This window comes from Macrotis lagotis, chromosome 6 (assembly GCF_037893015.1).
Source record: "Macrotis lagotis isolate mMagLag1 chromosome 6, bilby.v1.9.chrom.fasta, whole genome shotgun sequence".
In the NCBI taxonomy this organism is placed as follows: domain Eukaryota; kingdom Metazoa; phylum Chordata; class Mammalia; order Peramelemorphia; family Peramelidae; genus Macrotis; species Macrotis lagotis.
This window is the reverse complement of record NC_133663.1, coordinates 3,284,976-3,295,302: the sequence shown is the minus strand read 5'-3', so window position 1 is coordinate 3,295,302 and position 10,327 is coordinate 3,284,976. Positions and strand designations below refer to the sequence as shown.

The 10,327-nt window shown below is 46.9% G+C and overlaps 1 long non-coding RNA gene across 1 annotated transcript; it reads right to left on the bottom strand.

Annotated features, from left to right (window-relative positions):
- Positions 1–364: 364 nt before the first annotated feature.
- On the bottom strand, positions 365–10,013 carry LOC141491557 (uncharacterized). The gene is made up of 3 exons (XR_012469638.1): positions 9,904–10,013; positions 5,478–5,569; positions 365–645 (listed from the first exon to the last, which is right to left on the bottom strand). It is a non-coding gene; the product is annotated as an uncharacterized LOC141491557 (long non-coding RNA).
- Between the last annotated feature and the right edge of the window lie 314 nt (positions 10,014–10,327).

Genomic DNA, 10,327 nt, shown 5'->3' with positions numbered 1-10,327 from the left:
CATGACAAGTCCTCTCTAAATGGAGTGGGGTGAGGATCTCTGGGTAGGTCATTCTGCTATTGGAGTCCAGAAGGCAGCCCCACAGTGAGTTCTTCCTAATGCTTTCTGACTCATGGGAGATGCCTTGGACATTTGGGAAGATGATGACCCAGAAATGAAAGGGAATTGGCCTTGTCTGTAGTCTGAGAGTTCTGGCTGAACACTGATGATGGGAAAGAAACATTTTGGAAGACCCATTTTTTTCAGCCAATAGGAAAAGTGACCAAACATCCCCCCTCCTGGGACAGCCCTCCCACCCAGCACTGACAGTGGTTTTTATCCTTGAGTCAGAACCTGAGTCGGTATTTCAGAGACATTCTGGCTTTTGGATGGGTTGGATGGTTGACTCTTGTCCTTCATTATTGAAGAAGAAAACGATAACATTCTGAGACAAATGACAGTGGCTGCTCAGAGCAACACAGCTCAGGATGCTCTACCACAGGGCCTGTGGGAGCACCTGGGGTGGGTTCTCATGTTTCCTTTGAACTGCCTCTATTCTGCCCTGCAGAATAGCCCCCTCTCTGACGAGGACACATCATGCTGCGCCAGTGTCTCCCGTGAGGAAGAAGAGGAAGAAGAGGAGAGTGGTAAATGGTCATCTCCTTCCTGAAAGGCAAAGAGAAACAATTATTTCTAACAATTATAGTGCTATCCTCTTGCTGATGGGGTTTAAATAGAAAGGGTCTTAACACAAGACTGTGTTCCTGGCCAGCTGTTACTTTTTGTGTTCCATCATTGTATCTTATGGATATCATTTATTATTAATAATTAATGTTAATAAAAATAAACATTAACATTCCTATTTATTCTATGCTTATTCATAGGAAGAGAGAAATGCAATGGAATAATAATTATAATAATAATAATAATTCCTGAATTTGGTGATTTTAAGAACGCATAGTACATTCAAAGGAAGTCCATTTTTGCCTGCCTGCGTTATTCACATGAATAGAGTGATTTTCACTTTGTTTAATGGTGAGTTCTGGGATCTGAGTGGGAGATAACTCCTGCTGCTCCCCTATACATCCCTTCATCCATTACTGAATAAACATGGGGAGACTGGGCAAGGCAGCAGACATAAAAAAGAAAAAGAAATTGCCCCAAGTCTTGAAAGTTTTAGGTTCTCTTGGGAGAAACAAATGTACATAGATAATCCATGCAAAATATATTCAGAATTAATTCAAGAAGATGGACGTGGGTACATGAGAAGCTGACCAGCTAATGAAGAAAGCCTCTGGTAAGAATTTCAGGAAGCTAGGAATCCAAAGAGGGGGACTTGAGTGGGATATTCTCCTTGCCAAGACAGTCTGGGCAGAGTTGTAGAGGTAAGGATGGGGAGATGGGATATCTTCTGTCCAGCTTACACAGGAACCAGCATCCCCCTGTTTAAGGTCCCCTAAAGGGACCTTCTAGCCTTGGCTGGAAGTCATCTGCTTGATTGAGCCTCAGCCTTCAGCCTTCTCCTCCACAGACCAAAGGAACACTGCCTCCCTTTTAAATCTGAATCTATCATTCTATGACCTCTATGAAAAGGGGCCCCACTTCCTACTGAATCATCCACTTTATCATCAAAGCTAAAAACATTTGCCTCAAAGAAGCTTCAGACAAATGATGTAGGAGCATCTTTTTGAGGTCAGAGGAACAATTAAGCTACATTTTCAGTTGGGGCACTTCATGAGATGATAGTTACATTTGTTCCTTTTGGAACCAGAAAATACAGGTTGGCAGATCACCAAGGCCAGAGGGAATGACATCATGTGCCTCTCTACTGTCCTTCAGTTTCCCTCAGATGTTGCTCTGCTGTCCTCCTGCCCCCTCTCCGTCATTGCCTCACCACCCCCCTACAAGGGCATCTGGTCTCCATGGAGGGCAAAGACTGGGGAAGGAGGGTTGTCACCGAGCTGAGAGTTCTCATCCTCCCTAGGACCCTAATGAAGCCTGGCAAGTCTCTGGGCAGTGCAGCTGCCCAGGCCTAGATGTCCTCCAAATTCAGACCTGTAGCCAGGAGGGTGTGATTAAACTCAACTAGGCTGTTTGGGCTCCAGAGAATCAGGGAGACAGTGACCCAAGGGATTTACCAGACTTGACTTCATTTCTAGGACGAGCTAATGGTAATGTTCAGTCCACTCTGTGGAAAAAGGAGCTCATTCCACTGGAAGCAAACAAAGTAGACTCCGATTGGAGTTGGGAGACGTTGAAGTTTGATTCCTTTCTCCCAGCACTGGGATTTTGGGGGAAGTCACTGACACTGAGGCAGCCTAAGACACCATACTTGGAGGCCAAAAGCCCTGGATAAATCCCAGCCCAGACTGGTGATGATTTCTATAAAATAAGATTGTCAAGCCTCAGCATCCCTTCCAGCTCTGAATCTAGAACCCCCTGAGTGAACCTTCCTTCCTTATTTGTAAAGGGGGGTAGGAGGACCTGGGGGAGCATCAACTTCCTCATCTTCTTCTACAGAAGGTTATAAAGAGAAAAGTAGCAGAAAGTATTGTATCATGAAAAGTACTGGCTAGGAAGGCAGAAGAGCTAGGTTCTGATCCTGCCTCTGACTCTTAACTATGTGACTTTGGATGAGTCATTTGATCCCTTTGAGCCTCAGAGGCCTGCATAAAAGAACTAGGCCCATAATCCCTTAGGTCTTCTTCTACTCCAAATTGTTTGAGCAAACAGAGGTATGCACAGGTCTATTGGGCCAGTTCCTGTCCTTAACCTGGTCTGGTCATGAGGGAATCAATTCCCTGAGGACACAAAATGTTTTCCTGTGATCTTTCTATCCCAGGCATGACTCCCTGAGTGACCAACAATTAGACATGGCCCAGATCACTCCTATCCTGACCCAGTGTTGTGCCTGGCCCACACTTAAGTCTCCAGGAAGGTGGGGGAGCTTAGTAAGAGCTATGTTCTCTGGGTTCCTCCTGGCTACTCCTCAGCGTTCTTCCTTCCATGGGGCTTCACCAACTCTTATTCAAATGTTTGTACATATTTGTATCTCCCCAGTTAGGACTTAGCTCTAAGCCCCCATATGCTGATGAAATCCTAGCTCCTTTGACCTTGACCTAATAGCACTGACACATGCATAGGTCCTACCCATCATATTCTCTTTTATCATCGAAAGGTAAACAATGTCACCATTAGTGTTCAGCATAGGATCAAACAGTAAAGCCAGCTCCCAAGAGGCTGTGAACCTACTGCCTTCATTCCTCAACTCCTCCCCCTTCCCAACATAGGATCATTCTGGAAAAGAGTTCCCAGAAACATCCAGACTGTCTACTCCATTCCCTGCCACTGTTTCCCCCACAAAGGGGCAAATAACATCCATGGGTTTATCAGTAAAAGCTGAGGAAGAAACTCTGGAGGATTCAACTCCCCACTTCCCGGTTCAGGGAATGGTCTTGGGATCTGGTGTGAACTGGAATCCAAGGAATTTCACACCTTCCCTGGTTTCAGAACTCAGATCCTGAGGATGAGGAGTCTCAGCATCCATCCCCAAGGAGAGTCATGCTATGGTTCATCCAAGGGGAGCCCCATATACTCTCTTAGCTGCATCTCCCTCCTAACCTCCCATGGATACTCTAAACCCAAGGATAATCCAAGGAACTAACAGTCTGCTGAGAGAAAACATGATGTACTTACATGAATATAAAAACTTCCCAAGATAAAGGGAAAGTAGTTTGGAGGTCAGTGAGGATACTATTGGCAAGACCTATGCATGTGTCTCTGATACTACACAGAGTCTATGCTATGAGGTCAGGCTTAAATCCCTAGGGATTTCCCCAGGGGAGTTAGGACAAGTCTCCTCCAGGAGCCAACACTTGATAGCTGAGGCTTAAAGAAGCCCCAAGATTCTCAAGAGTAGAAGGGAGGAGGATGTGCAGCCTAGGCAGAGCATGGCAGAGGACAAAGTGTTCCCCAATGCAAAAGAACAGGAGATGGAACACAGATCCTGGGAACAGCCAAAAGATCAATTTGGTTAGAAGCAAGGAGAGCCTGAAGAAGATAAGTCTGGAAGGGTTTCCTGGAGCCAGGCTGGAGAAGACCTTTTTGCACACAGTATTGTTGTTGAGTTGTGTCAGACTCTTCATGACCCCATTTGGAGATTCTGGACTGGTTTACCATTCCCTTCTCCAGTTTATTTTACAGATGTGAAACTGAGGCAAATAGGGTGAAGTGAAGACCAAGGTCACACAATTTATGAGCATCTGAAGTCAGATTTGAACTCAGGTCCTTCTGAGTATCATCAGAGCTGCCCAGTTGCCCAGAGTAGGAAGTTAAGACTCTACAAACTACATCTTTCTCTTGGAGTCATTGGATTAGTTCTGATCAGCCTGCCACTGCCTCTGCTTTGAACCTGCCTGGTCCAGGGTGACCTCTGGAATCCCTTTTAGCTCTTGAGTTTTATGGTATGTGGGAGCCCTGCCAAGTCCATGTCATCCAGGAGCCCTGCCAAGGGAATTTCTGACTGTCTGGCCTCAGCTGAAGAAGCTTCAACACTTTTGCCGTGGCCAACACAGAAACTCTGCAGCCTCTCCCCTGGGCTCCAGTCTCACCCCCTAACCCAGACCCTGGACCAGACTTTGTTTCTCCTGTTGATATTGGCTAGAGGCAGGAGGGAGGGAGCTCTCTTCTGACAGAGACAGCTGAGTCCTCACTACAGGAAAATAGGGAGTCCCTTCCAACTCCATTCATTTTGCAGTGGTTTAGAAAACCGATCTCTGAATACACAATCAACGACTGAGAGGAGACTCAAGCAACAGATTAGCTCAGGGTTTCCTCCCTTCAGGGGCTGCTGCTGGGGCCAGAGAAAGTTCTGTTGGTTATTCAGATCCAAACAATATGGGACCTGGGAGATCATCACAGTCAATTAACATAAATTAAGTGCCTATAAGGAGTTAGGCATGGTTCGAATTCAAGAGAAAGACAGAAACTATCCTCAAGGAGCTCCCAGACTAATAAGGGGAAGACAAAAATGTAAGGGAAGAAGGAGGGAAGGGGAGAAAGAAATTGGGAACTGGATCAGGGAACTCCCAAGCAGTGTGGGGGCAGGCCTGAAAAGGAGCCCCGAGGAAAGGAGCTGCTCTGGAAATATCAGGGATTATTCTTATTCTGGAGAGTTGAGAAGGTGATATCGCCTCCCTGATCCATCACAGTGAGACCACATGTGGAGTATCTCCTGTTGATCGGATAGAGGGTACCCATAAAGGGGTGGGGGGAAGCAGGTTGGGATAGATCCTTGGGTCCACTCCGTATGGGGGAATGAGGGATGTTTGCCTTGGATAAAGGAGGGGAGACAGGCTTAAGTGCTGTTTTGAAGTATTTGATAGGCTATTTCATGGTGGAGAGATCATATGTGTTTTGTTTGGCCCCAGAGGGCAGAACCAGGAGGAGAGGAGAGGATTTTAAAGAGACCAGTTGATGCCTGGAAAAATCTTGCTCACATTGTGAAGGCTGTCCACAGACAGAATTGTCCCATTGGCTCCTCCTCTCTCCAGGACACCAAGCAGAGACTGGATGGTTGCTTGTCAGGGACCTGAAAAGGGAGAGAATTTCTTTGGAGGGGTGGGACTAAAGCATCCCCGGGGACTCTTCCAGCTCTGAGAGCTAAGGAACCTTCATGACTGTATGGAATCAGGTCACTGTGTCAGGCACTATCTAACCTCTAAGATGCTACCAGCTCATGGGCTAATTCCCATCTCTACTTCCCCCTCATGGCTTATTCCTATCTCTACTTCTTGGATGTTCCCTAGTGAGGGATAACATGTCACAGTGGCCAGAAGGTTGACCCTGGAGCCAGGAAGACATGAGTCATGACATTCTTAGAAGGAGGCTTCCCTGGTCTTTCCAATTATTACTGCCCCTCTCCTATCCTCATTTCCCAAAAATGATCTTATATTTTTTCAGGGTACATGTGTTGTTGTTGTGTTTTGTCTGACTCCTTATGATTTGGTTAGGAAATGTCTTGTCAAAAATACTGGAGTGATCTGCCATTTCCTCCTCCAGTTTATTTTACAGATGAGGAAACTGAGGCAAAGAGGGTTAAGTGACTTGCTCAGGGTCACACATCTGTTTTTCTGAGGTTGGATTTGAATGCAGATCTTTCTGACTCCAGACCAAGTGCTCTATCCTGGGAGATCAGAACTGTTTGGTTTTGGTTTTTGTTTATTTTGGTCTGTGTATCCCCCATTGCCTAGCAGACTGAATTACATGCAGGACTTGCTCCATAAATATTTGTTGAATTGAGGAAGGCATGCCAAGTATTATATTCCCCATGTCACAGATGAAGAAACAGAGAAGGGAATTGTTTAAAGTCATTCACTAGCAAGTATCTGTGATGGGATTTGAACCTGGCTCCCCTGACTTCAAGTCTGGCACTTTCCACTTTACCTCAGTCTTAGTACTCAACATTCTGCTGGGGTGTTTGATCAGAAACACCCCAAAGGTAGGGGGCAGCTAGGTGAAGCAGTGGATAGAGCTCCGGCCCTGGAGTCAGGAGGACCTGAGTTCAAATGTGACCTCAGACACTTAATAATGACCTAGCTGTGTGACCTTGGGAAAGTTACTTAACCCCTTGTCTTGCAAAAAAACCAAAACAAAACAAAACAGAGAGAGAGAGAGAGAGAGAGAGAGAGAGAGAGAGAGAGAGAAACAGCCCAAAGGACAGCTGCAGAAATAAGAGGGAGCAAGCCTCTCCCCTTCCCTTGTCTTTCTTCCTCAGTGCCCCCCCCCACCCAGTGCTCTTCACCTTGTGGTGGCAGCAGAAGCCACATCGAACTTCCCTTTTACAACATAAAGTTGAGCCCAAACCTCCCCTGTGGGGATGACTTTCCCTGGTGGGAAGTGTCCAGCCTCCCCTGCCCCAGACCTCCTGCTGGCCCGGATGGCCAGGTGCATGGCAGATTCCGGGGGAGGGGGAGGGGCTCCCTCACCAACCAAAGGCAGCACCCCAGGAGCAGAGCAGCCTTCTCTTTGTACCTCTTTGTTCCCTGCCATCTTAGCCACATTGTTGGAATTTTTCCCTCCGAGTTCTTTGTAAGCCTGGAAATGATGTGGTGACTCTGTCCCTGTTCTGTGTGGCTTAGCCTGTTTGTGCTCCTCTGGCTCCCCTTCCTCCTCACTGATGGACACAGCCCTCCCCAGCATCCCTAGGAGCTGCTCAAGGTTCTACTCCAATACACTGAATTGGAGGGGCTGCCCCTCCCCCCTCCCCCCCTCACACGGTGAGGGGGGAGCCAGAGACCAGCCTGGGCAGCAGGAAGCCTGCAAAGTGGAACCAGATGAGCCTTTCAAAGCCTTCAGCCCCCTTCTCCATGCTCATTCCAAGCATGTTCCTTTGGAAACCTCCCAGATGAAGACAGAATTCTGACACCTGCCCAACGTCCCAGGTGCGTCCAGAAACCAAACTCTGGCTTGGGACAGCTCCGAGCAAGACAAAGGAAGCAGGGAGAAAGGAAGAGCCGGGCTCTCCAGTGGGTGACCCCAAGCCATTCACTTAACCTTTCTTGGCTTCAATTTCCACGTCAATGAAAGGAGGGAATGATGGCACCCACTCCTTGGGGTTGTTGGGAGAATCAGCTGGGAGCATGAAAGCTGAGGCTAAATGGAGCCACGATTGGGTGAGGACGATTGTAACACTCTAATGTATATACAGCACCTTCACCCTTAGAGCCTCTCCACCAAGAATGGATGAATGAGTGATGGAAGAAGAGAGGAAGGAAGAAGGGATGGGTGTGACCCTAATAGCAAAGGGGAGTCATTCAAGCCTCTGTGCTCTCCCCTACCAAATAACTTCAGGTTTGTAAGTAAGAACCAGCTCAACAAATGCAAATAAAAAATTCATGCATCCCCTCCTCAGGAAGGTGAAATCAGAACTACTGCCCCTTTTAAGGCAAACAATAGAAATGATTAGCAGTATTAAAAGTGATTTGTGTGACCTTGAGCAAGTATCTTCCCCTCTCCAGGCCTCAGTTTCCCCATCTGTATATGACAGGGTTAAACTAGAGAGTCTTTAAGGGTTCCTCTTAGCTCAAAATCTAGGCGACTAAGGAAACAATAGCAAGAACCACTTCTTATTTCCTCTATGTTCTCATCTTTTCCCCCTCTACACACTTGTGAAGTTGGCTCACCATAGTTGATTTAGTTGAAATCAATTTGTCCGGCTATTCTGGCCCTCCTCCAGGGCTGCAGGGTGGAGGTGACCCTGGACTCTTGAGGGTTCGATTAGTGAAGCCAAAGCTTGGGCCCCAGGATAAACAGGACCAGGCTGATCGAGTTCAGAGGTTCACATCCCCAAGGTAGCCCCAGAAGAAGGAAGTTTGGGGGCAAGTCCCTCCGAGACCACTTGTCAAGCCAAAAAGGGTGACAATCCTTGGAGAAGGTTTGCCCAAGCTGACTCTGTGACCAAGCGAGAAGGTCACCTCCTATTGCTGTGGTTAGCAGGACCCACCCAGGGCTAGAACATCTCCAAATATTCTAGAAGGAAAGCCTTGGAGCCAGTCAGCACCTATGGGCTTCTCTTTCTGCTTCTTCAGGACATCTCCCAGATTCAAATTGCTGCAACTGCCCCTCAGAGTTCAAAGAGACTCTGTTGTTTTTTAGTCATGTCTGACTCTTTGTGACCCCATTTCCTTCTCCAGCTCATATTACAGATAAGGAAAATGAGGCAAACAGGGTAAGATGACATGTCCAGGGTTGCACAGCTAATAAGTGTCTGAGGCCAGATTTAAACTCGGGAAGATGAAGCTTCCTGCCTTCAGGCTGGGTGTCTTATGCACTATGCCACCTAGGTACCCTTAGGATATCATTATGGACATTCCATTGGTTTGAGCCCCAACTAGTAGTATTCTCTCTTACTCTTTGGAGTCAATGGCTAAAGCCTCAGTTTCACTTAACTCTTTAATGTCAATTAGCTTTTAAAGAGATTCTTACATCAAAAGTATAGCAAGAGGGGCAGCTAGGTGTCGCAGTGGATAGAGCAGCTCTGGAGTCAAGAGGACCTGAGTTCAAATGTGACCTCAGACACTTAATAATGACCTAGCTGTGTGACCTTGGGAAAGTCACTTAACCACATTGTCTTAAGTAAATAAATTTTTTTTAAGTATAACAAGAACAAAAGACAAATATCCCCCTAACAACATGTCAAGAATGTTACCCCTCTATGATATAAGGTCTCCGCAGAGAATTATCCCAATCTTAGTGTGACCCTTCTGGACATTGCTCCCTCTAAGTTCACATCCTCCTCTCCTTTACTCTGAGCTGGATCCCAAAAGTCACTATTTGCTCCTTAGGGCTTCAATGCTGAATTGGTTGCAATGTCCAGACTGGCTATTTGACTCCCAAAGCCTTGTGGTCTCATCTTCCTCATCTTCCTTCACCCACAAAAGAAAAGAAAAAAGTGCCAAGGCCAAGGACTGAGAGAAGATCCTAAGCATCTTCACTGACTTTGCTGCCTACCATCAGGCACCATAAGCAAAGGGGTTACCAAGATCCCCCAAGAGCATAGGAGAAGAAACTGAGGCAGACAAGACTGAAGCTGGCTCCAGCCTTCTTCAAGATGCCTCCAGGAATGTCTCTGAGGCCAATCACCAAAGGTTGGTGCTTGTCAGTGGGTTAGCAGGTTGGAACCATTTACTGAATGTTTACACTTGCTCCAGAGGACCAACCAGTCATTATGTCATCATACATGGGCCATGTGCATTCCATATACACATGCATACATACATGTAACACCATGGAGTTTCTACAAGAGCATAGTTACTTCAGAAGAGAGGATCACAAAAATCAGACATATATTGAGGGAGGCACAATTCCCCTTCACCTTGTACTACCTCAGTCTCTGAGGAGAAGGGATTCAGGGTCATAACTGACCTCATTCCTATAGAGGACAGGTCCAGGTCCATGTTCCAACTCCCTCAGTCTCCCTCCAGTTGCCAGGCACCCTGAGCTCCCAGGGCTTCTATGCAGCATCTGGCTGAGTCACTCTGTCTGCATTTCTGGTTCCAAGATCACTATGGCTTGGACTCCTGGTGCCATCGATCATCTCTGGCACCTGAACCTTAGAACAAACAACTCAGAACAGAAACCAACACCCCTGTGGAGCTGGGGCAAAACAAGGTAAGCAAAGGAGGGGAAGCCCTCTCCTCTCACATGCCCTGTTCATGAGGATGATGGGGACTGTAGCAGAAAGTTCAAAGAAGAACCCAGCCAAAAACACTGTTCCATTCTGGGACATTTGGAGCTGTTGGCAGCCAATCCATGTAGTGCAAATGCACACACATGTGTATATTGTCAC